Source organism: Penaeus monodon, chromosome 43 (assembly GCF_015228065.2).
Source record: "Penaeus monodon isolate SGIC_2016 chromosome 43, NSTDA_Pmon_1, whole genome shotgun sequence".
NCBI lineage: Eukaryota > Metazoa > Arthropoda > Malacostraca > Decapoda > Penaeidae > Penaeus > Penaeus monodon.
Window position 1 is genome coordinate 29,381,527 of NC_051428.1, and position 26,883 is coordinate 29,408,409.

General features: G+C 38.5%; 1 protein-coding gene and 1 long non-coding RNA gene across 2 annotated transcripts in view; one reads left to right on the plus strand and one right to left on the minus strand.

Annotated features, from left to right (window-relative positions):
- The window catches only part of LOC119568347 (chromatin modification-related protein eaf-1-like), a 180,078-nt gene that overhangs the window by 120,165 nt on the left and 33,030 nt on the right, over nucleotides 1-26,883 (plus strand).
- On the minus strand, nucleotides 10,688-21,465 carry LOC119568066. Its single transcript, XR_005228060.1, has 3 exons — nucleotides 21,443-21,465; nucleotides 17,352-17,514; nucleotides 10,688-10,763 (listed from the first exon to the last, which is right to left on the minus strand). It is a non-coding gene; the product is annotated as an uncharacterized LOC119568066 (long non-coding RNA).

Genomic DNA, 26,883 nt, shown 5'->3' on the forward strand with positions numbered 1-26,883 from the left:
ACACGAAAGCACACAAGCACGCACGCACGCACGCACACCCAGCAACGCACACGACCACGATTAAAATTTTATAAGCGAGTGTTCTTTTCCCATCAACCTTATCTGTGTCATGACTAACTTTTGTTATCATTCTTTTTTCTGCTCTTCGTGAGACTTACTTCTCACTTAATCAGTATGATAAAATAGTTAAACTACTTTATATCCATTTCAGAGTCACTAAATATATAAGATATTTAAGGCATTGTTAAAACTGAATGCAACCGCACCTTCTTGACTTATTTGTGAATCATTTGCTTTTTTATCTCCTGTGTATTCTTAATAAAAACACACTTTTGAGACTTAAAAACTTGTTCAAGCTATGTGATCGATGAAAGTAAGACCAACCTATTTCTAGCGATTCACATGACATCAGCCAATAAGCTTCATAGAAATTATGCTAGGTAATATATTTAAGCTATTTAGCTACCATTTCCTACATGACAAAAATTCTATATTATACAACAAAAGCTAAGAGAGTTAGCATATCAATTTAATTTGTATTTTTGTTGTTATGGTAAATGATACCCTTGAGTCTTTATAACTATATTTCCACTGTTCCTTTTCATTATATTTCTTCTTTTATTCCTTGTTCTATTTTATTTTATTCTTTACCTTCTTTGTTGATCAGTTAAAAAAAAAGTTTAAAAGCCGGCAAGAAATTGAGAAGCAGAGAAGGCAATGGCTAAGCAAAACTGATACTCAAGTCATTTCCTTTGAATTAGGATTAAACTTTTAACTTCCATGTCTCTGATGCTCAAACTGTTGATTTCTGGCCAGTAGTCTAGATTCTGCAATAACATCTATGTTATCCAGTATTAATAAACGAAGCTTCAGCTTGTAACATCTGCCACTTTCTCAGACTTCCTAGATAATACATGGCCTTTCCTGTCAAAATTTTCACAGCATATATAAATTTCACTTTATAAGTACCCTTTTCAAGGGCATAACTTCATATAGACACACACTTGAATTCCTATTTGGTCAGATAATTTTTTAAAAATCACATATCTTGGGCTAAAAGCTGTTGGAAATAGTAACACAAGAATACACTACTGTTCCTGCCCAACAAATGGCATAGTTATTTTCCTAACAACTCTTTGGACTGATCAATTTTACCCTGAATTACAGTACTGGATGAATCGTTTTTGACCTAATACCTGTGGTCAGCACCATCAGCAAGCAATATTAGAACATAGCCTTTGATTCCCAAAATACTATTTAAAGGGAAAATGAAAATTGTTATCCAAAGCTTCATTCACATTTTTTTAAACTGTAAATTAAAATTTTTAAAAATGTTGGGTAAAAATGCTGACACACCCCTTAACCCAAGGATCCGGGTGATAATGAAATCTTGTATTAAAAAAAAAAAAAAAAAAAAAAAAAAAAATGCAGCCAAGGGGCAGATGACACAAAATTCTTGTTATGGAAAAAAATTTGGCCAAAGGATGGGTGACAGGAACATTTCATTACAGAGAATTGCTACAGTGTTGAATTATGGGGACATTTCATCATGAGGATACGCACTTGGAGTGAAAACGATTCAGTGGGCCATCGGGAAGGCACTTGTTTGTATGCCCCCGCTTGATTCCCATGTTCCACAAAGTTAAAGTTCGCAAATTGTAAAACAATGCGCAGAGGGCCTTCCGGGGGGGGTGCTGTCTATGCATTTGAGCCAGTTTTATGGAAATTTGGGGTTTTAAAAAAAATTGAAAAAAAACTATTTTTTTTTTAAGACAAAAACGTTTTTCTTTTTTGTCACGAATGCACACAGTGTAAACTACCGGGAAGATAAAAGGAGTCTGCTCAGTGAAAATCTATATCCTCATACGCAGGAAAAAAAAATATAGCCTTGGTAAAGGGCAAAACAGAAAACATCTGCAAAAAAAAATGGTTTTTAAATGCTACAAAAAGGAGGGGAAAGGGATTTTTGGGGTCGTGGGGACCAAAGCCCCGGGGCACAACCAGGATAATACCCCACTAAAGGAATATAATCCCCGGGTTTTTTGGTTCAAGAAAGGCACGGGGGAAAACATAATAAATAAAAATACCCTTCCATACATCTCCTTTACAAGAAAAAAAAACTTTTAAAAATAATGTTATGCCATTTTGTAAATGCGCTTGGTACCTGCCGTGGTTGGGCCCACTGGAGTGAAAGTGTGGGGGGGCATTTGGGTCCTCCGGGATGGGGGTAATATTGCCCCTGAATGAAATGATAAAAAGAAATTAAAACTTTTTGTGATATGAAAACATGGATTTAAAAAACTGAAGGGGGAAAAAATTTTCATACAAAAACAAAAATGTCAAAACCCATGGGATTTGCCATATCAGCACACATAAATGTACAATTCTAAAAGTTTGTTTTAGCTATCTATTACATTGGGGCCCAAAAAAACCCTTTTAACCCCAGTGCTGCGGGCACAGCATGTATAAAATCCCCAGCCCACTGTGAGTTTCTTTTTTAAATTTTTTTTACAATAGATAGCTGTTACTAAGTTTATAACATTATAGTAATTAAAAATGTTTATAATAAAAAAACCCCATTAAATTCATAATAAAAAAAAAAACTTTCTCCACCAGATCAAGTAAAGGTGAAATCGGGAAGGGTCACAAGGTTTTAAAATTGACTCCTTTGTGGCTAAGCCTATAGACCCCATTTAGGGGGACATTTAAAAAAAAAAATTAAAATGACACAGCATTTTTTCAGCAGCATTGGAAAAAAAACCATTAAAACCTTTTAAGATCCTAAAAGATCTTTCCTTCTGTACCTAAAACCTGCTTCCTTTTAAAACGCAAAGGGAACATCATAAAACTACAATACGGCAAAATTTTCAAAAAAGTTTTTTTGAGCTATCACTGAGATTTTGACAGTGTTCCCAGGGGGAAATTTTTCTAAATTTTCACCCTATACTGAACTTAAAAAAAAAAAAAAGTGAAAGTATACTCCTTGTTTCTTATATTTTTATCATATTGGGCCCCTTCTTCTTTACCTAAAACAAAGTTGCCCCCAACCCCCATTTTTAAATTCAGTTCTCTATCTGTGCTCGTTATTTTGTTATAAATTTGAGGGGAAAAAAACTATTCCCAACTGCAGGAAATGGCAAAAGTAACTCAGTTAGTTTTATACTCCACTTTTTGGGGCCCCTCCAAAAGCCATTAGCTTAAAAAAAATATGTAGTTAGGGGGGTCTTTTGATGAGCCTGGTATACTTAAAAAAACCTTTTACGATCCGTGACTACCATCACAACTGAAAAAATTGGCTTGGTGGCACGACTGCCCCATACCGAAAAGGGAAATTTTGGCGATTTGGGCGAAGGCCAGATGACGGGAAAGACTCCCCAAAGTGCCCATCCCTTTAGAGGGTGATTAAAACACAATAGAATTTGGAAGGGTCTTTTGCATCATTTCCATTGATAAAAAAATTTGTAGAATATTAGTAAGCTAGCCCCAGGATGCTTTTTCCTGCTCAGAATCTTATTCCTTTACTTTTTCCCAGAAGAGAGGTTATATTCAGAAAATTTAATGTATAAAAAAATTAAAAATTTTATACATAATTTGGTTGCTTTTTGTTATTATCACGTCTGAGAGATAAATATGGAATCTGTACAAGAAAAAAAATAAACTCCCACGGGGTTTAAAAAAAATCAAATGAAATATAGATATTGGAAAAAGAAAAAAAAGCTAGAAACAAAAGTACAAAAAGATAAAATAACTTTGAAAAGGGAAGGAAGGAGTCATTCATCAAAAAACGAGTGTTTGAGAGCCGGATTAAAAAGCTGCACATTTAGGTGGACACTCAAGTATGCCTACAAAAACCCCTATTTTGGGTCACATGGTGGAAATAAAGATAAGACCATTACCCAAAACTTGGAGTATAAAATTTCCCAAAGGGCTCAAAGATAAAAAATTTTCCCAAAATTTGATTTAAAATATTTTTTGGGATGACCCAAGGAAAAACTCAGAATGAAAAAATGAAAATAAAAAAATCTACATGCATAAATCCACCCAGCAAAGAAAACCATAAGAAAACATATTAATGGTATTCAAAATTCAAAAAGGGTATGGTACTTCTTAAAAATAAGGCTGTTTTTAGGCAAACCATTTTTGCACTGTTTTAGTCGGGATTCACACAAAAAAGCTGTGTTGTTTCCTTTTAGTACATAAACATTGTATAAAATCTAACCCAAACCATGCACCAGGCGCGCATGTTTATCATCAGTGTTCGCTTGTTTATTAATTCTTTACATTCAATTTTTCCCAAAAAAGTGATTATCCCCAAAGTTTACAACTATTGGGCAAAACTGACCTTCCTTTTACCCCATTCATGCTTAATCTTTTGGAAAAAATTTTTTTCCTTTTCCCCATCAGAGACATAATGCTAAAAACAAAATGGGAAACTGTACCAGAACAGAAAAAAAATGCAAAAATTTCAAGGGTTTGGGGTAAAACTAGACTGACCCCTTGAAAGGGCCCCCAAACCCCAGTATTTAAGGAAATTTTCACAGATGAGTGACTGTTTTATTTTACTTAAAAAAGTTTTTTTTTACAAATTTTTTGAAGTCTATTTGCTGCATCAAAAACTGTCATTTTTTGACCCATTGGGGCGGGATGGAAGGCAAAATGACATGTTGTGTCCCTGTGTTTTTTTTTTATTGCTTAAAAAAATAGAGGGTTCCAGAAGTTATTTTGCTAAGGAGTTGATTACAGTTTCTTTATTTCATCTTTTGCTAAAAATTTCCCTTTTTTTTGGGGAAAAAAATTTTGTTGCTACTGTTAAAAAAGTTAAAAAAAAACCCCTGTAAAAATAAATTTAAATCATAGCATTATCATTTTTTTTTTTTCAAAAACAAAAGGGAAAGGGGAAATTTAGGTACAAGGCTATTACTTGGCTAAGCACTTTGTGGAGCTTAGTCCAAACACAATTTTCAAAAAAAAAAACTAAAAATCAACATTACTGTACTTGGCAGCAAGGGTTTTAAAGCAAAACTTTTGAGGGGCCCCAAAACAGTGATTTTTTTTATAAAACCTTTCTCACATATGGAGTAACACCTACATTTATAGAAACCCAAGAAAAACCACAAATACTTGAAAAAATAGGTTAAAAAAAAGTAGAAAAATATTGACAATAAAAAATAGATAAAAAAAAAAATAAATAAATATATATATATACTAAAAATATAAAAAAAAATAAAAAAAATTGTTCAAATTTTCTCAACCCATTATATAAAAAAAAGAAAAGGAAAAAGGGGGAAAAGGGGAAAGGAGGGAAAAAGGAAAAGAAAAGAAAAGGAAAAGGAAAGGAAAAAGGGGAAAGGGAAAGGGAAAGGAAAGAAAGGAAAGGGAAAAAAGGAAAGGAAAAGGAAAGAAAAAAAAAGAAAAAAAAAAAAAAAAGAAAAAAAAAAAAAGAAAAAAAAAAGAAAAAAAAAAGAAAAAAAAAAAAAAAAAAAGAAAAAAAAGAAAATCCCAGGAAAAAAAAAACCATAACCCCCGTCAAATTATGCTTCCCTTTTTTTTCATTTCATCAAAGCAACAAATCAATAAAAAAAGCTTTTCACAAGGGGCAGCAATAAGTTTAACGTGGCCACTGTGATTTTAGTTTATTCATTTTGTTTCATAGTTCTCAACAAGAGGTTACCAAGGGGCCCCTTACGCCCCATCTACCCCGTTGTAAATTCTATAAAATCATAGTCAACAAAAAAATTTTAATGGATGATAAGAAGCCTAAGAATATCCCATTTTTTTCCCAAAACAAGGAAGGAACATGAGGTGAGGCCAAGAAGGCTTTAAAAGAAGTGGAGCCCCTTTCAAGCAAAAAAATAAAAAAAAAAATAAAAAAAATAAAAAAATTTTCAAAACAAAAATACAATGAAATCATTGTATCATTGCCAAAGGGGAAAAAAGCAATTTACCCAGTACCCAAAAAACCCCTGACATGTAAATACATGCCATGCCCCCGGGGGGGTTATTTTATTTTAATTTTTCTTACACACAGATTTCTAAGTCACCAATGAGTAATTATGAATATACCCCTTCCCCGTTACCTTTTTTTTGATTTTAAAAAATTTTTGAAATTTTTTACAGAGTTATAAGTCAAAAAATATAGAGTAATCATCTGACTAAATAAAATAATACCCCCGATATTCATACATTTTGTTAAAAAACATTTTCCTGCCATTCAAGGGAAAGGGGGAAATCAGGTAAGGGCACAAAGCTTACTAATTGACCCCTTTGTGGCTAAGCATTTTTCAAAGCCAAAATATATGCAGAGACGTTCAAAAAAAAATTTTAAAATACAAATAATAATAAAAAACAACAAAAAAAGAATAAGAATAAGAATAATAAAAAACAACAATAAAATAACAAAATTGTAGTAAAAATAATATAATAATATAATTATAAAAAAAAATACGAACACCAACAAACCCCCAACAAAACAACCAAAAAACCAAAAAAACAATAAGAAAATCATGATGATCCACACCACAACGCATGACCACAATGAAAATACAGAGGCACACCATTTCTTTTGCTATGAAATGAGTATTCTGATGGGGTACGGCTGTCTATTAATAGGGAAATGGTTTTTTTTTTTTTTTTCTATTTGCTTCTTTGAAAATGGTTTTTTATACAACAGTAAAAAAATAAAATAAATAAATAAATAAATAAATAAATAAAAAAAATAAATCAAAAAAAAAAGAAAAAAAAAGAAATTTAAAAAATAATACTTGCATTCGATGAAGGGAAAAGGGGGGGGGGCTTACCTGCTAGTCACCAACAAGGATTTTCATTTAACGAGAGGGATTTCCTATTTTAAAATACTTTGGACGTGCACCTTGCAAGCACGTCCCCAACCCCCCTCCCCCCCACCCCACCCCACCCCCCCAAAAAAACACTACTGTTAGATTCAAAAAAATACTCACTGGCCTATTTCATTTCTATTATTTTCTTCCATTACCAGAAATAAAACTTAGAAAATTTGCAAAACAGTCCTTGCATGCAACCAGTAACCTTTATTCTATTTTTTTTTTTTTTTACCAAAAAATGAAATAATGAAAAAAAATAAAAAAAATCACAAATCATAATACCCTCCGGTGAAAATTTGATTACTTTCAAAAAAAACATTAGGAAAAGACCCTATCACCAAGAAGCCCCAAAAAGAATAGCTTAAAAAAACCTGTAACAGGATTTATTGTATTTGTATTGGTTTTTTAAATATCAACACTAAATTTTGCCGGGGGCATATAAAAAAACTTTTCATCTTGAAATAATTTGGGGCCTTACTATACAAATATATATATATATAAATATTTAATATATATATATATTATATTTATAATATATATATTTTAATTTTATACTAAATCATACATAAAAAACATTTGCCTTTTCATTATTACTAAAAAATATGTATTAACCCTTTCCCCCCTTTTGGCATCATTTTGCCATGCTCTCAATGGACGCCCAAAACGTTTTGCATCTAATCTTTTCCATGGCTTCTAGAGCCCCATAACGTTGGCACGTTTTTTCTTGCCATGTTCGACTACCACTGAATGTTTTTTTTTTTTTTTACCTAATAGATGGCTCTGCTACTAGTTTTACATGATTGGGTTGATAATCATGTGACGTATGTAATTTATGACGTATGTAATTTATGACGTAATTATTTATGACGTGTAATTATGTGATTTGTTCACACAAGATTGCGTGATTATGATGTACCTTGACCTGACTGGCTGGAAACTAGTAATTGCTTTGATTGGTTGTTCAGGTCACATGGCGTGATTTCATTGGTTAGCGATGTGAATAAAAGGTCAGTCAAACGCTCATTCCAGCAGAATGATCGCAGCCTTGAAAGGTTTGAGTTCTCGCTCCCTTTCTCGCTCTCGCTCTTGCTCTAGCCCTCGCTCTCGCTCTCGCTCGACGACGACACTGGGGATGAGCTAATCCCCAACGATGACTCGGCCTCGGACATTGATTATGAGGCCCCAAGTGACGATGACTTAGACTTCGTCTCACACTCGTTGGACTCGACATTCGATAGTGATGAGCCTCTGTCCGTCCACGTCAATAAAACATGGGACAGCAACGCTCCAGGGACCCCAGACTTTAGGTGGAGGAGGGAGAATGTACCCAGAAAATACAGTTTTTCTGGTACACCTGGTGTCAAGGTTGACTTGGCCGAAGATTCGACTCCGCTAGCAGTCTACAGGGAGTTCATCACTGACGAACTTCTTGACTTCATAGTGGAAGAGACGAATAGGTATGTAGAGTTGATTCGCATAGCTTTTCTTTATATACATTACTGCTATTATTCAGATACTCAAAGGTAATAAGTGTACCTACATCCCCTAATGCATTACATTTCCCTACTGACAGATTTGCGGAGGCGAACGAGACCGGACGAAGACGGCGATGGACCCCAATCACGAGTGCCGAGCTCCATGTTTACCTTGGCTCCGGCTGCTGATGGGGATAAATAAGAAACCTTGGCTGGCCTTTACTGGTCGAGGAATCCAGGGGTGGCCATGCCAATTTTCCCGTCGACCATGCTCGCAAGAGGTTTGAGCAGTTTTTCCCGCAACCTCCAATTTCAGAATAATGAGGGGCAACTTGAAGAGGATGATCGACTGTGGAAGCTGAGGGAAGTCATTACCATTCTTGGCGATCGATTTAGGAAGGTCTTCACCCCGGATAGGCATATATCGATTGACGAGTCATTGTGGAAATTTAGGGTCGCCTAGGTTTCCGCACTTACAATCCGAGCAAGCGGGCAAGATTTGGCATAAAAGTTTATAAACTTTCAGCCATGACGGCCCGTGTGCGGGATACACTGCCGTTTTCAAGATATATACTGGCAAGGAGCAGGGGTCTCTACCGTCCTCCCAGAAAGCGGTAGTAGACCTGATGGAGGAGGGTGACTTCTTCTGGAAAGGGTACACGGTTTTTTGTCGATAACTGGTACACCTCTAGAGTATTACTTCATTTTCTACAATCCAGGAAGACTGGTGCAGTGGGGACTGTGGCCTGAACCGCCGCCACATGCCCCGTGATTTGAAGGTGCGGAAGGGGGGGGACGTGGACTCCCGTAGTTCTCCTACCGGCATGTTGGCGTTGTCCTGGATGGATGTAAAGCAGGTAATATGCTTTCTACGGTCCACACATCACACACGATGGAGGTTCTGCGCCGTGGAGGTTCGATGGTCTCCAAGCCAGAGTGCGTCGTTGCGTACAACGACGGAATGAAAGGAGTGGACTTGGGCGACCAGCTGGCTCAGTCATACCCCTTTAGTGCGCAGGTCACTGAAGTGGTATAAGAAGATTTTTTTTTTATATTTATGACTTGGCTACTGTAAACAGCCACTCTGTTTACAAGATTTGGGAAAACGGTGCGAGCAAATAGATTTTCGCCTCGACCTCGCCATGTCGATTATCAACAGTTTCCTCCCTGACATCGAGCCCTACAGTGCAAGAGGGCGCCCATCAACGCTGCCTTCTCCTTCCAGGTTTCAGGGCAGGACTGCACATATTGTGAGGGAGACGCTGGAAGGAAATACAGAAGATGCTTCCTCTGCTACAGGGCCGGAGGAGGAGATGACCAGAACTGTGTGTCCGCATGCGAGGTGTCGCTATGCACCTACGGGTGCTTTGAAAAGTACCACTCGCAGAAACATTTGACATAAATAAAACAATAAAATGGTGATGGGTACAATTCTGTTTCTTGTTCTCCTTTCTGTAATTGAAAGAGGCAGCTAAGTCCACATTCTGACCTCCTATATAACAAAACAGCAACTTTTATAATTCATAAATAAGCTAAATGAACTATATTATCTCTTACAAGTCTCTTACAAGAAAAAAAAAACAGTAAACTTACACAGTGTGACCTCACATATCAATACAAAGTTATTTTTGAACATCAAAGTGAAGCTACATTCACTTCTGCTTTTCTTCCTTTTCTGTTGAATGAAAAAAAAAAAAAACATGGTTTGATCTCTCATATGGACAATGCACTACTTCTGAGTATCAAAGTGATATTTGGCTTGCTGCTGTGCTTCATATTTTGCTTCATTTCAATGTTTGAAAAAAACAAACAAAAAACGGCTAAGTCCATACTTTTACCTCTCGTTCAAAAACAACACTAACTTTTACCATCAAAGTGTTGATGTCATCTGTAAATATAGACCAACTTGGAAGCGATTCAGTATATCTCGTCAATACAAAGGCGAAAAGATGCCTAGAAAACACCATGAGAAAAGTGCATTTTCTACATATTACCCTCATATAAAAAACGTTACTACAAAATCTATGGATAGATTACTGCAAAATTGATATGATGGTCTTTGCGCCGCCGCGCCCCCGCCAGAAAAAATCCTGTTGTGAAGGCCCACACGGCTGGCAAACTATTCCCGGGAGGGGGGCCCCAGCGACGACAAAAAAATTCCGGGGGGAAGGGGTTTAACCACAGCATAAACCCAATAATACATTAAGCTTCACCTTCCCCAAATACAAAATCTTCAATAAATTGTAATGATTTTTCCTTACACTAATCTCTTCCCATTTCATCATTTACCTCCTTAAAACATTCCTGTACACATGAAGGTGAGTATCCACCCTCCCCTGACAGCATGCCTGACTCGCTTACCTGGGGCATTAGGTTGTGGTCCCTGGGGCTGATTCTGTGTCGTGGTGGAGTACATCATGTTGGGGTGATGCCACCGGTAAGGTCCCTCCTGCCAAAAAAATAAATATTTAATAAAAGTGATCGGGCAAAATATTTTTAATGAATGCACCACAGTTGAATTAAAACTCCTTTCGGGACGGGTCTGTGTACTAGTGTCATAACATACCATTTTGGTCAATGGGGAACAGCTATACGCACGGCAATGCACCAGAGCACGGGGAGCGGGAAGTTCCACTTGATGTAGCGGACTCCCTTGCCCAGTGTCTGGCCATTGCCAGAAATCACCAGAGTTTATCACACTCAGGGATTTCTGTTACCCACTGGCATTGGGTTAATCAATAAAATATCCCAATTTTCTCTACCAACTTCAACAAATGCTGACAGTTAAAAAACCCAAAAGAAAATTTACTGTTCTCAAACCCAACATGTCTGCCATTCAACTAATTTGACTGTACATAAAAATGGAAAAAATCTTTCTTCCCAAACACACTTTAACACTTATTTATAGGTCACACACTTTTTTCCCATTATAAAATTGTCTGAGAATTTCCCGTTTACTATCGACAAGTTAAAGTTATGGGGAAATCATACAAGGACCAAATGACAACTACTTATCCACATGACATGCAAGCCCCTTTAGCTAAATTTCCATTTTGTAATTGTATCAGATAATTAGCCTCACTATTATAAACAATACTTAAAAGTACCAGGCAACAGAAATAAATTTATTGTTACTGTGTAAAAAAACCCATCAATGTAATATTTGCATAATTTCATGCTGGTATTACTCAAGACCAATGTCAGCATACACAAAACTATTTTCAAAGAACTCAAATGTATATTATGTATTTGATCATAGAAAATGAATTGATCAGAAAGCTGTTATGAATCAGAACTCAACTTGATGAATATTTTTTCTTGTGAATGACGGGTGTAACATATTAATGTTCAGCAAATGAGCACAGAATTTTTACTAAACTTTCCATCTAATTACCAAGTGACTGGACTGATGTTACGTAAAAAACCTTGTCCAGTTCCCTGATCTCTCTTTACAGATGTACAAAAAGACTGAATACTCTGAATTCCCATTTGTGAATACACTCATATATAATTTTTCTTAAATTTGATAAAGTGACTGATAAATGCCATACCTACATCTGATAATGCATAACAAAGCCTTTTAATCTTTCAACATGAAATCAAGGTTTGGGGAAAACAATGGCATGGGGCTTATCTGCACTATCTGACTTAATAATAAATGGGAATCACAGCACAACTTATAAATAATACTTAATAGCAGCACACATATCAACATGTCTAGCCCATTTCTAATCTCATAAATCTACGGCCTTAACCCCCCCCCCCAAAAAAAAGGGGGCATGACAATTACTACCAATTAGGCTAAGCTGTAACTACACCTTTTCACAGAAAGTTAATTTGGTATTCTACACTTATGTGTCAGAAGATGACATAATCTAACCCTATAAATACTACATATCACATAGTTACCTCTGTGATATTGATCTTCTTCCTGTATCTACAAGTTCTGGAGCATGATTCTAATGATCAAAATGCTGCATAACAGCTCCCATTCCAGGATGTAGTTTACTAGACCATGCTATTTGGTACCCCTGTTGAGAACTTATCCTAAAGCTAATAGGCGAGTCCAAACCACCTGTAATGTATTCATTTCACTCACAACCCAATAACAAAATGTCAGTACTCTATTAGTTCCTTTATTAAGTGGAAACATATTTGATTACAATAAACGCAATCATAATTGTAGGAACTTAATAGGAAAATCAAGCAAATAATAAAAAATGGTAAAAAGTGAAAACCAAGTTAAATGTTAAATATCTAACTAATATTTAATTGAATTTAGTGTAAAAAATTCTCATTATAAATATCAAGTATAACATTTAAATAAATGGAATGAAGATCAAATTTCTTACATGAATTAATTAATCTGTTCATAAAGGCTTCTCAATGTATTCCTAACAGAAAAAATGTAACTAGAAAATCTGTTCAAATGTCCAAGTCTCTAAAAAAAAATATATGAATATCATCCCAAAACTGAAGACACACTTTATGCACTTAATTCTGGACAGAACAATGTGAATAATTTACTGTGTACATACAATATGACATTATTCTTTTATTGAATATTAAAATTACTTTGGTAAATATTTGATGCCTTCATTGTTGTTACTGAAAGTGCAAACTTGTTCTAAGACTTCAATGAATTTGCAACTTGTTCTAAGACTTCAATGAATTTGCAACCTCAAAATCTTAATCAAAAGTAAACAAAAGATGTTACTAACAAATAAAATACATTGCACATCACAGAATATCAAGAAAGAATAAAAAATTAATATATACTCCTTGAGTCTGCATCAGTGCCTGAGTAATCATTATTTACTTTTGGGATGCCAAAAGACTTCAGAAAAAATTTGTTTAAAAAACACTACCAAGAATTAAGCTGTAACCCAATGTCCCAGGGATGGCATGTACATACATGCCATTCCTATTGAGAGTTTAGTTTGTCAATTGTCTTTACACGCACACAGTAGATAGTTCCACAATTTCTTACTCACCAACAAGTCAATTACTAGTACCACCCATCTCCCCGTTTCCTATTTCCTTGATTTTCAGAAGTATTTTCATTTCTTTTATATTGCTATTAGTAATGTTAATATTTTTATAATAATCATAATCTTTAACAATAGCAACAATATCATTAACTCTTTCCCAACGGGTAGTATCCATAGTGGCCCGGGCCTCGCTGCCGTGGGCTCATATCGTCACCCTAGCATGCGCGACCGCTCATGCCCAATACCAGCATCCATTGCCTTTTCTTCGTAATACTTAGAGCCTATGATATATTTTCAGTATTATTATTTTCTACAGTCTCTATTTGCCATATTTTCAGATAAATCAAGACTGTAGAATATTTTTGTTGTTATATAGACTCCATAGTTGATCATTATTCACTCTATAGTCTGAATAAAATAAGCAGTGTGTGGAGTTGAAACCGTAGTTGTGTTTTTTTTTTTCTTTTTTCCCAAGTTATTTTATAAGCTAAACTTTAGTTTCAACAGGTTTATATTAACACTTCCATATATATAATTTTATGTTCAGTGTTTTTATAAATACATGATTTTTTTTTTTTTTTTTTTTTTTTTTTTTTAATACATATCGGTATTTTCACGTGGTTTTACATAATCACTTCGTGAATACTATGTGTGCCAATGTAGTCGTTTACCAACATAATTTTTTTTACACTAACCTCGGAAGCCCGAGAAGCCTTTATGAAATGCATAGTATAGGAAAAATGAGAAAAAGTGTTAAAAACTACTTAATCACATTTTCGGTGGCAAAAAAATAATATTTTGCCATAATTGTAACAAAAAAAAAAAAAAAAAAAAAAAACTCATGGCATGTGAGTACATGCCACAGGCAGATAGTCCAGGCATGCCATGGCATGTACGTACATGCCACCCGTTGGGAAAGGGTTAACTGATGGCATTAGAAAAAAAAAAAGAAAATTCAAGAAAAGATGAAATGGTGGGTAAGCACTTGCGGAGACATCTGTGTAGGGACATTTCACTAAACAATGCTACACAATGCTACAGTGAATACGTCACTTTTCCAATTCAATGGGTTAATACTTTCCAGATGAATACGCATATATATATTGGCTGATTTGCACACGGAAAAAGATCCCTGCACATCCCAGACAGCATTCAACAGGACAACAATGGAAATCACATAACATTCTTATACAAACATATTTTGTTTAGCTTTGAATGGGTATTTGATATCTTTTGAGACAAAAGGAAAGTTATGTGAAATTCCTAATAGGGTATGGAATGTTGCCATGCCATTATATGACTTAATATGCCAAATAAAATTGTGTTTTAATTTACTTTTCTCCAGTCATTTCATAAATAATTCGTATTTTGTATAATATATGAGCCTTTCACAGTACCTAATATCAAGAAAAACACCCCATATATACACATAAAGACAGAAAATTCAAGAAAAGATGAAATGGTGGGTAAGCACTTGCAGAGACATCTGTGTAGGGACATTTCACTAAACAATGCTACACAATGCTACAGTGAATACGTCACTTTTCCAATTCAATGGGTTAATACTTTCCAGATGAATACGCATATATATATTGGCTGATTTGCACACGGAAAAAGATCCCTGCACATCCCAGACAGCATTCAACAGGACAACAATGGAAATCACATAACATTCTTATACAAACATATTTTGTTTAGCTTTGAATGGGTATTTGATATCTTTTGAGACAAAAGGAAAGTTATGTGAAATTCCTAATAGGGTATGGAATGTTGCCATGCCATTATATGACTTAATATGCCAAATAAAATTGTGTTTTAATTTACTTTTCTCCAGTCATTTCATAAATAATTCGTATTTTGTATAATATATGAGCCTTTCCACAGTACCTAATATCAAGAAAAAAAACCCCATATATACAATAAAGACAGAAAATTCAAGAAAAGATGAAATGGTGGGTAAGCACTTGCAGAGACATCTGTGTAGGGACATTTCACTAAACAATGCTACACAATGCTACAGTGAATACGTCACTTTTCCAATTCAATGGGTTAATACTTTCCAGATGAATACGCATATATATATTGGCTGATTTGCACACGGAAAAAGATCCCTGCACATCCCAGACAGCATTCAACAGGACAACAATGGAAATCACATAACATTCTTATACAAACATATTTTGTTTAGCTTTGAATGGGTATTTGATATCTTTTGAGACAAAAGGAAAGTTATGTGAAATTCCTAATAGGGTATGGAATGTTGCCATGCCATTATATGACTTAATATGCCAAATAAAATTGTGTTTTAATTTACTTTTCTCCAGTCATTTCATAAATAATTCGTATTTTGTATAATATATGAGCCTTTCACAGTACCTAATATCAAGAAAAACACCCCATATATACACATAAAGACAGAACAAACAAGATGTGGTAATTCAAACCAAAAGAATAACTATCATTGAAATAAATACTCTGAGAGTTTGCCAGCAATGAAGATGTGAGTAGCCTCATTGGCCTCTCTTTCTAGTTCAGTGGTTTTTGCCAGATGCTAACAATTTATCAAAATCATGACAAAATAACCAACCAGACATTTTTTCCGACATGACCAAATACTTATGGGGGAAAAGATTCCTCAGTAATATTTGAACATTTTAAGCCATGTTTGAATGTCGTTATTTTTTAACCCTTCATTGCCGGGTGGCATATACGTACATGTCATGTCATACCTGGACTATATTCCAGGTGGCATGTATATATGTGCCATGATGTGTCAGTCCCGTTTTTTGTGGGTTTGCACAATCATGCCGCAAATGCTATGGTGCCACCACGATCACCCAGCGGTGGGTCCCAGGCCACTACAAATACGGCCCAGGAGAGAGGGCTTTCGTACTGGGAAACCACCCGGCAGCATTGGGTTAACTAGTATTGCATCACCCATTCCTCCCTCTCCCCCGCCCCCTTTTTTTTTGGGGGGGAGTGCATACATTTTTGAAAATCTATTCACAATGTAAGACTTCTGGATTACCATATGCTTGCATTATGTTCTTATCTGAGGACTTTTTTTTAACATTTGACTTTGTGCATCCAAGGTGAACATTGCATACGAAAAGGATGTGCTTCTATGACTTAAACATTTTAACCCTTTGCCGACGGGTGGCATGTACGCACATGCCATGGCATGGCGGGACTATCTCCCGGGGGCATGTACGTACATGCCATGGTGTGTGTGGACATGCCATCGAGTTTTTTGTTTGTTACAATCACAGCAAAAGATTATTTTTTCTGCCACTGAAAGTGTGATTAAGTCGGTTTTAACACTCTCATTTTTACTATGAAAAAAAAAAAAAATCAAATCCATGATGCCACGCACCGCTTATTTTATTCAGACTATAGACCAAATAATGATCAATATGGCCTCTACATAACAACAAAAATATCCTTCAGTCTCGATTTATCAGGCTATATGGCAAGTAGAGACTTTAGAAAATAATGAAAACTGAAAATACAACATATTTTCGTAGTATTACGAAGAAACGGCAAGGGATGCTGGTATTTGCCATGAGTGGTCGCACATGCTAGGGCGACGATATAAGCCCCCAGCAGCGAGGCCCCGGCCTCTATGAATACTACCCGTCGGGAAAGGAACTGACATCAAAGGCCTCTTTACATGAATAAGGATTTTGGCATTTTGTTGTAATCTTGAATACCAATCAAGATATTCAGGATAAAGCGATAAAATTTATTTTTGTCTGAAATTATATTTTCATACAAATTATAGCTAGCAGTGCAAGTAGAATATACCTCCACTGACTGGATGTCATTCAAGTATATTACAATCAATTCCATTCCATTCGGCACATCTACATCACTGAGGGACTTACATGGATTGCGCTCTATAACCCTAGCATAAAGCTAGGCTTCAAAAAGACTTAAAAATCTAAAACACAGTTCAACTACTTCTCCACCTCAGGAACATCCCATCACAGGCATAAATAACCACTGCACCTCCAGACATGTTCCTTGTAGGCATTATGTTTACTGACCTGAGCCTTGTTGTATTTGCTGTGTTGAACCTGGTGGGAGTGCTTGTGTATTGAGGTCGTGTGGCGGTCCTGGGGGCTGAGGGCTTGGCCCAGGTGGCACTCCACCAACCTGACCCACTCCTTGGCCCACTCCACCTGTGCCGTGCCCACCTACACCTCCACTCTGGAATTGAAAATTACATTTTGAAAGATTTTCTACAGTTGTTCATAAATAAATAATAATAATTATATTTTGATTAAAAAAAAGTACAACTCAAAACTACTTATAATCCATGGATCAAGAATCCCTTAGTTTTGAGAAATTTCTCTAAAAATGAAAATTAACTATTGATGTAAAACTTAAAAGTTCTGCCAACTGTTTTATTTAATCACATTTCCTTGTTAGAATGTTAGGATTATAATCTAAAAATAAATAAATTAGCAGTCTCCCAACTCCATGATTAGAAGAGCACTGTACAACAAAAAAATCTTTCAGATACTAATCAAGTCTAGCCACTGGTGCTAGATAATTGCACCGTCCACTATACTTTTGTTTTGTGAACTTTGTTTATACACAGATGGCTCCACAAGCAATGAGTCACCAAGGACTCAATTAGTATGCTTACCTAACCACACCGGATATTCCCACCATTCCTTGATTTTTCTTATTCTCTTCTGATGCTACTATTAGCATTATCATCATCATTATTAGTGACATCATGATTTTCCTATTATCAATATTAATAGCAACAAGACCCTCTAAAAAAAAATAATAAAGGAAAAAGGTAACCAGTGAGATCAGGAAACAACAGTAAAAGACTAGACGGTGACTAAGCGTCAGTGGAGCCATCTACACATGTATAAGGAAACTTAGTACTTTTAAAATCACAGTGGACATGGAGTTCTGTTACCACACAATGTGTTCGTGTGCACCAGGCCTTCAAGCCATACGCACGGCAGAATAGCCACTCAAGCAAGTGAAGTGAAGCAGTGAAGAATCCGGAGCCAATGGGTCAGTAAAGACAATCAACTTTGAATTCACCTGCCAATTTTGGTAAGATTACAATCGTTTATAACGCTAACAACAGTGGCAGGGTATATCCTCACATATTTCTAGATTATATGTAAGGAGACCACTTGGTCATTCTTTGGTCAAAAATGATTCCTGGCATTTTGGAGGTACTTGTATATTAGAAATCTCATCCTTCAAAAAAGACCTCTGAGTTTGCCAAATCTTTCCCAATATTTATATTTTATGGACAATGGGAGGGGAGGATTGTACCCAACTAAAAAAAATGCAAATCTGCATGTTCTCTAAGAAAAATGGACTGAGCATTGTAGTCAACTGATATATTATCAAATAATGTCTTGGCATGCTTTGGTTATTAATTTTCCCATGAACTTGCATCCAACTTTCAGTTTTAAAGTAGATTTAGGCTTGGAAACGGTTTGAACAAAAAACAGTTGTTAAACCTTTCATTTTGCAAAACATAAATTACATTCTTTCTCATGAATTTTAGAACCAGATGGTATTTAGTCAATTTATATAATTTAGCCCCCTTTTTTGGTGTCCCGAGTTACCCACTAAAATTCTAAATTTTGGTGATTTTTCTATAAAACAAAAAAAAAAAAAAAGTAATTGCTTTGCATGCAGCAGTAAATGATCTATATCTTAAATTGAGAAAAAAATTCTCATTAAAGAATAAAAAAAACTCTACATCTAAAGCATATACATACAAAAAGTATAATAAATATATATATATCTCTACCAATAAATCTACCGATATAAAGAAAAAATAATTGATGTAGAACTGTCTACATGCCTTCACCCACGACTCAGACATGCCTAGGATAGCCTATATACCCTACCCAAGGTGTGTATTTTCATAAAAATAAACACAAGCACACACACAAAATGAGTACTCTACTTAACATTATGCACACTAACCTAATGTAAATATATATTTTCACAAGAAAACACATTAGGCAGGGATATAAGTGTATGAATTTGAAAAATAACTGAAGTAAAGCCCCATAAGTCATTCAATCAAGCAAAGAAATTATTAAAGATGAATAAGTGAAGATGCCATAGCCCACATGTACACAAAACACTATAAGAAGCAATCTGGATTCCACAACTCTGCAATTAATCTAGCTTTTTGTGAAAAAAAAACATGTAGTCATACTCTTTATTCTTTCAAGTTTTTATTTTTTATCTTTGATGCTGGCCTTACTGGGTCTTTGAAACTGGTTGAAAGAGATTACTCTGATGCATCAGGATAGTTTGATTACTGTTTACACATCTAAGTCCAATTACAAAAAGGAAGATAAATAAATCAATATTATTATTATTTTCTTAATCAAACAGATTATTAACTTCCAGAATATAATCTCATGGAATTTCAATATTATCTTTTGCATCCTCTTGGAATTCTATACATTTGATAACTAAAAATTGTCAGGTCTTCACACATTACATAAACGTACTATTAACTTTTGTAAACATGGTTTAAGATAAAGAATTCTGCCTTGCAAACACAGAATCAGCTTCAGCCAATTCCTGCTTTTCACACTCTTCTTTACTACTGCTGTACACGCCCATGCTCTTCACTCTTATCCTTTCCTTTTCTAATAATTCCTATTATTAGCAATATGATTTGAAGTTATTATGAAAATAAACTTCACAACAATGAGATCACAATAAGCTCCTGTTACCGTGCTTCTCATTAATCATTCAGCAATTCTTAACCCATTGCCGACGGGTGGCATGTACACACATGCCATGGCATGGCAGGACCATCTGCCGGGGGCACGTACGCACATGCCATAGAGTATGTATGGACATGCCATGAGTTTTTTTTGTTTTTTTTTTGCTACAATCACGGCAAAAGATTGTTTTTCTGCCAGTGAAAGTGTGATTAAGTCGGTTTTAACACTTTCTCATTTTTACCATGCAACAAACAAACAAAATGCAACAAACCGACGATTTCAACTCCATGATGCCGCACACTGCTTATTTTATTCAGACTATAGACCAAATAATGATCAACTATGGAGTCTATATAACAACAAAAATACCCTTCAGTCTCGATTTATCAGGAAGTTTGGCAAGTACAGACTTGAAAACTGAAAATACAACATATCTTTGTAGTATTACAAAGAAACGGCATGGGATGCTGGTATTTGCCATGAGTGGTCGCGCATGCTAGGGCGACGATATAAGCCCCCGGCAGCGAGGCCCCAGCCTCTATGAATACTACCCATCAGATATGGGTTAAACTCCAAGTTCTTATTCATCCAAACCAGCGGAAATAAAACAAGCTAACCCATGACAAACCATGCAACTATGAAACCACAGTGAGAAAATTAACCCCTCAATTCACATTTCGCATCAGAGAACTAGGAAAACGAACCACTAAAGAAAAAAGCACTTAAACCCAACAAAACATAACACTCAAAAGTTCTATTTATGAATAATCCCTGACCTTCAATGCATTCATCAGACTCATAACATTTCTCCCTAATAGGATTAGGGGTTAATCACTGAAATAAGTTAATTCTATTCATAGTAATGAATAGTTTTTAGAAATCCTTTTAATCTCTTCAGCCGAGACAGATCTTAACTGAACCTTTAGTTTAGGTAAAATGAAAGGTCTCGTTATTTCAGGATTAAATCAATACAATTAACTAATTCACTATTCTTATACTGCAATTCCATGAAAATGTATATAAAGAATTACTTGAGTATCAACCATTAGCTTAAAGGGTTGATTACTTAGGAGTCCATTTCTCTTATCCTAATTAAACACCATTTACCTTTTGGAGAGGGGGAAAATGTGATAGAGAATCTCAAATCTAGACACTGCAAGTTTCTGAGAAAGTAATAGATTAGAGAGAGAGAGAGAGAGAGAGAGAGAGAGAGGAGAGAGAGAGAGAGAGAGAGAGAGAGAGAGAGAGAGAGAGAGAGAGAGAGAGGAGAGAGATGAGAGAGAGAGATGAGAGAGAGAGAGAGAGAGAGAGAGAGAGAGAGAGAGAGAGAGAGAGAGAGAGAGAGAGAGAGAGATTGTGTGTGTGCAAGCAGGCAACCTTACCAAACTGCACCAGTTCCATACCTGTAAGACTGGATGATGCTGTGATAACGTAGCGTGGGTATGCGTGAGATGCTGCGAGTGCGGCACAGGGGGAGCAGCTGAGGCTGGGTGCTGGTTATGGGGAGGCGGCTGTCCCTGTGTGCGCAACTGTGGGGGCCTTGTGGAGGCTGTTTGGGCAGCAGCGGGGGAGGGTGGGTTGAGGGTATTGGGAGAGTCTTAGCGACCCTCCCGAGGCCCCACCCGGCCCACTACTAAATCCCACATCACCAGCTGTTGAGAGAGGGAAATGGTCAATTCAATTTAAAAGGGAAACTTTAAAGGGAAATAACATTATTACAAATTATAATGGTTACCCAAATGTTTTTTTTTCTTAAAAAATAACAGCAGGTTAAATTTTAGATCCAAGGGGGCACAAAATAGGATTAAAAAAAAAAAGTTTTCATCACTACTTAAATTAGGAATGATAACACAATTCTTAAATTTTTGGGTTTCAAAAAACCTAAAAGTAAATTTTTACATAGGGAAAAAAATAAAAATCTTTCCTCTAGGGTATTTGACAGCAAGTCAATTTCAATTCAAGCAAAAAACATATTGTAAATTACAAATTAAGTGATGTTTGTGAAGCAGGGGGGTAAAATTTTTTTCTGGGAAACTCATTTTTAAAAAAATGTAGAAGTAAAAGGCTGTTTTAAAAATTCTACAAAATAAAGACAAAAGCATCCAACAAAAAACAATCAGATTTATGCTGGAATGCACTTTTGTGAGAGAGTGAGTGAGGGGAAAGGGTGGTGAGGAGGGGGGTGAGAGTTTGGGGAGAGGGTGGGTTAGTGAGTGGTAGTGATGAGGAGTGAGTGAGATGAGAGTGATAGAGGAGAGTGAGTGTGAGAGTGAGAGTGTGTGAGAGAGAGTGTAGAGGAGATGAGGCGTGAGAGTGAGAGGTGTAGGAGAGTGTTGGGGAGGGACATAATGGGGTGAAGGGTGGAGTGGGGAGTGAAAGGGTGGAGTGGGTGAGTGAAAGGGGTTTGAGTAAGAGAGAGGGTGGAGTGAGTGAAAATGAGGAATGATGAGTGAGAGGGGGAGGGGGAATTGAGAGTGAGAGGAGAGTGAGAGGAGGTGAGAGTGAGAGGAGAGGTGAGAGTGGTGAGGAAAGGGGGGGGGGAGTGGGTGAGATTGATGAGTGGTGCATTGAGTGGGTGGGGTGAGATTGAATGAGTGGGTGAGGGAGGAGAGTGAATGAGTGAATGAGTAAGAATGGGTGGAAATAGTTGAGAGGGGTGAGGTGTGGGTGTGTGTGTGTGTGAGGGGTTTTTGTGTGAGGTGTGTGTGGAGGTGTGTGCAGGTGTGGTGTGTAGGGTTTTTGCAGGTGGTTTTTGTGTAGGTGGTGCAGGTTGTGGGTTTCAGGTGGTGGTAGGGGTGTGCAGTGTGTTGTTAGGTGTGTGCAGGTGTGTGTGTGTTGGTTTTTTGTTTTGTGTGAGGGTTTTTGTGTTTAGTTGTGCAGGTGTGTGGTGTGGGTGTGGCAGGGTTGGGTGGTTTTGGGGTGTGCAGGTGTGGTTGTGGGGGTGAGGGTTGGGGTGAGGGGTTATGTGTTTTGTAGGGGTGTGCAGGTGTGTGTGTGTAGGGGGTTGCAGGTTGTGTGTGTGTAGGTGTTGCAGGTGTGTGTGTGTGTTGGTGGTGCAGGTGTGTGTGGTGATTTTGGGGCAGGTTGTGGTGGTGGTGGGTGTGTGGTTTTGTTTTGGGGAGGGTTTTGTGCAGGGTGTGTGTAGGGGTGGGCAGGGGGGTGTGTTTTAGGTTTTGGGGCAGGGTGGTGCAGGTGTGGTTTTAGGTTGCATGTGTGTAGGGTGTGCAGGTGTGAGGGGGGGTGTGGGGTAGTGTGGATGTGTGTGGTGGTGCATGTGTGTTTTTTGGGGGTGTTTGGTGTGTGGTGTAGGTGTGGATGGTGTGTGTGTGTGTGTGTTGGTGTGTGAGGTGTGGTTTTTGTGTGTGTAGGTGTGGTGTGTTGGGGTGTTAGGGGTGGTATTTGGTTGTGTAGGGGTGTGATGTGGTGTGTTGGTAGGGGTGTGCATGTGTGTGTAGGTGTGTGAGTGGGGTATGTTGCATGGGTGTAGGTGTGTGTTTTGTAGGGGGTATGTGTGAGGGGGTGTGCATGTGTGTTAGGTGGTGCAGTGTGTAGGTGTGTGCAGTTTTGGGAGGTGTGGCTGTTTGTAGGTGTGTGATGTGGGTTTAGGTTGTGCATGTGTGTGTAGGTGTTGGAGGGTGTGTAGGTGGTGAGTGTGTGTAGGTGTTGCATGTGTGTGTAGGTTTGCATTGGGGTGGGGTAGGTTGGGGTGGATGTGTTGAAAAGGTGTGGCATGTTTGGTGTAGGGTTTTGCTGTGTGTGTAGGTTGGGGGCATGTGTTGTGGTTGTCATTTTGTGTGTAGGTGTGTGCATGTGTGTGAGGGTGGGATGTGTTGAGGTGTGCGTGTGTGTAGGTTGTGCTGTGGTGGGGTTTTGCATTTGTGTGTAGGTTGTCATGTTGTGTGTGGTTTTGTGTGAGTGTTTAGGTGTGTGTTTTTGTGGTAGGGTGTGCGTGTGTGAGGGGTGTGCCCTTTTGTGTAGGTGTGTGCAGGGGTGTGTAGGTGTGTGCATGTGTGTGTGGGGGTTATGTGTGGTAGGGTGTTATGTGTTGGGGGTGATGTGGGGTGTAGGGTGTGAGGTGTGGGGAGGGGTGTGTGTGTGTAGGGTGTGAGGGGTGTGTGATGGTGGGTGGAGGTGTGTGGGTTTTTAGGAGTGGTAGGTGTTTTGGGGTGGAGTGGGTAGGTGTGTGTGGAAGTTTTTGGGTGTGTGTTGGAGGGGGTGGGTGTGGTGTAGGGTGTGAGGTGTGGGGGTAGGGTGTGAGGTTTTTGTGTAGGGTGTGTAGGGTGTGAGGTTCTGTGGAGTGTGTGGGGTGGTTGGTGGTGGGAGTGGGGTAGGTGTGTGATGGTTTTTAGGTGGGGAGTTGGAGGGTGTGTGTGTGTAGGTGGGTGGTGAGTGGTTTTTTGGGGAGGTGTGTGCAAAGGGGTGTGTGGGGTAGGTTTGCAGTGTTTTGGGTTGAGGGTTAGGTGTGTGCTGGGTGGTGTGGCATGTGTGTAGGTGTGTGCATTTGTTGGTGTGTGTGTGTGTAGGTGTGTGGTGTGTAGGTGTTTCATGTGGGTTTTAGGTGTGTGCATTGTTAGGGGTGTGCATTGTGGTGTAGGGGGTGTTGGCATTTTGTAGGTGTTGCATGGGGTGTAGGTTTGTGGGGATGTGTTAGGTGATGGGGTTTTGGGGTAGGGGTTTTGTCGGGGCATTTTGTTAGGGGGGGCCTGTGCATGTTTTGTAGGTGTTTGGGGGTGCATGTGTGTGCCGGGGTGTGGGGTTTTAGGGGGGTTGGGTTTTGTGTTTGGTGTGTTGGGGTGGGGGTAAGGGGGGGGGTGTAGGTGTGTAAGGGGGGGTGAGGGGTTTTTGGGGTGTGCAGTGGTAGGGGGTTTTGTTGTAGGGGTGTATGTGGTGGTTGTGGGGATGTGGGTGGGGGGATTTTGTGTAGTGTTGTGTGAGGGTGTGTGTGTAGGTGTGGGTTTTTGGGTGTGTGTGTAGGGGTGTGGTGTGTGTATGTGTAGGGGGGTGTGTAGGTTTTTGTGGGTGTGGTGGGGGAGTGTAGGTGTGGTTAGGTGTGTGTGGGTGGGGTGTGTGTGGGGGTTTGGTGTAGGTGGTGGTGGGGTTTTTATTTTAGGGGGTGTTTAAAGGTGTGTGGTAGGGTGTGTTTAGGTGTTTGTTAGGTTGGGTTTTAGGTGTGTGGGAGGTGTTATGTGGGTGTATGTGGTGTGGGTTTTTGTGGTGTGTGTAGGGGGTTTAGGGTTTTTGTTGTGTGTGTGGGGTGTGTGAGGTGTGGTGTGGTGTGTGTGTAGGGGGGGGGTGTAGGGGGTGTGTGTGTGGTGTGTGTGTGTAGGGTGGTGTGGTGTAGGTGTGTGGGTGTTAGGGGGTGTTGTGTGTGGGGAGGTTTTGGGTGTAGGTGTTTGTGTGGGGTGTGTAGGGTGTAGGTGTTTGTGTGGTTGTGTGGGTGTTGGTGTGTGTGTGTGTGGTGGTGTGTAGGTGTGTGTGTTGGGGGTGTGTGTGGGTGTGTGGGGGTGTGTGGTGTGTGTGTGTGTGGTTTTTGGGGTGTGTTGTTTTTTTTGTGTGGTGTTTTTTGGGGGTTTGTGTGTGTGGTGTGTTGGGTGTGTGGTGTGTGGTGTAGGTTTGTTGTGAGGGTTTTGTGTGTAGGGGTTGTGTGGTAGGTTTGGTGTAGGTTTTGTGGGGGTGTGGGGTGGTGGGGGTGGGGTGTGTAGGTGTGTTGTGTGTGTTAGGGTGTGTGTGTGTGTGTGTGGGGGGTTGTGGGTGGTGTGTGGGTGTGTGGTGTGGGTGTGTTTGGGGGGGTTTTGTGTTGTGTGTAGGGGTTTTGGGGTGTGTAGGGGTTTTGTGTGGTGTGGGTGTGGTGTGGTGTGTGGGTGTGTGTGTGGGGAGGGTTTGTGTGTGTGGTGGTTTTTGGTGGGGTGTGTTGGTATGGGGTTTTTGGTGTGTGGTGTGTTTTGGGGGTTGGTGTGTGGGGTGTGGTGTGTGTGGTTTTCTGTGTGTGTGTGTGTGTGGTTGGTGTGTTGTTGTGTTGTGTGGTGTGTGTGTGTAGTGTGTGTGTGGTTTTGGGTGTGTTTTGTGTGTGTGTGTGTGGGGTGTTTGTGTGGGGTGTGTTGTTGTGTGTTGTTTGGGTGTGTGTAGGTTGTGGTAGGGGGGGAGAGGAGGAGAGAAAAGAGAGAGAGACAAAAGAAGGGAGAGAGAGGAGAGAGAGGGGAAAAGAGAGGAGGAGGAAGGGGAATAACTATAGACATGAAAAAAGTTGTGCTTATATTTACAAAAAAACCCATGAAAAATCAAAATTTAAAAAAATTTAATATAACCCCTAAAAAAAGAAGCGAACTTTTAACCCTAACAAAGGAAATACCAAAGGCATAAAACCCCCAAAAACTCTCAGTATCTTAACGAAACGAAGCTGAAAAGCCCCCTTTTATGCGGGCTTCCACGAAGGTTCAGCAGGCGTGTTCGCCCTGTCTCATCGATCCTGAAAAAATGAAAATCCCAAGCTTTTACCATGGCCACAGCTAACCCGGGTAGTTCCATTCCTAGAGGAACTCCCCCGCTGCCATCCCCCTCCCCCAAGACCCAAAATTTGTATTTTTATTGCTGCTCGAAATCCCCAAACCCCACCCCCCCGACCAAGTTAACCGATGTTCCATTGCTAGTTTGGGCCCCCCCCCCCCACCAAGGCCTTAGTTAACCGGTTTTTCATTCTATTGGAATTCCCCCAAACAACCCCCTCCCCCCCCCCTTCCTTAGACCACCCCTACCCCCCACTGAAAAACCGACCTTCTCAGCGTCTGTGACCTTGGGTGTCTGACGCCTTCACACTGTCGGCTGTCCTGAGGGGCGCCACCGCGAC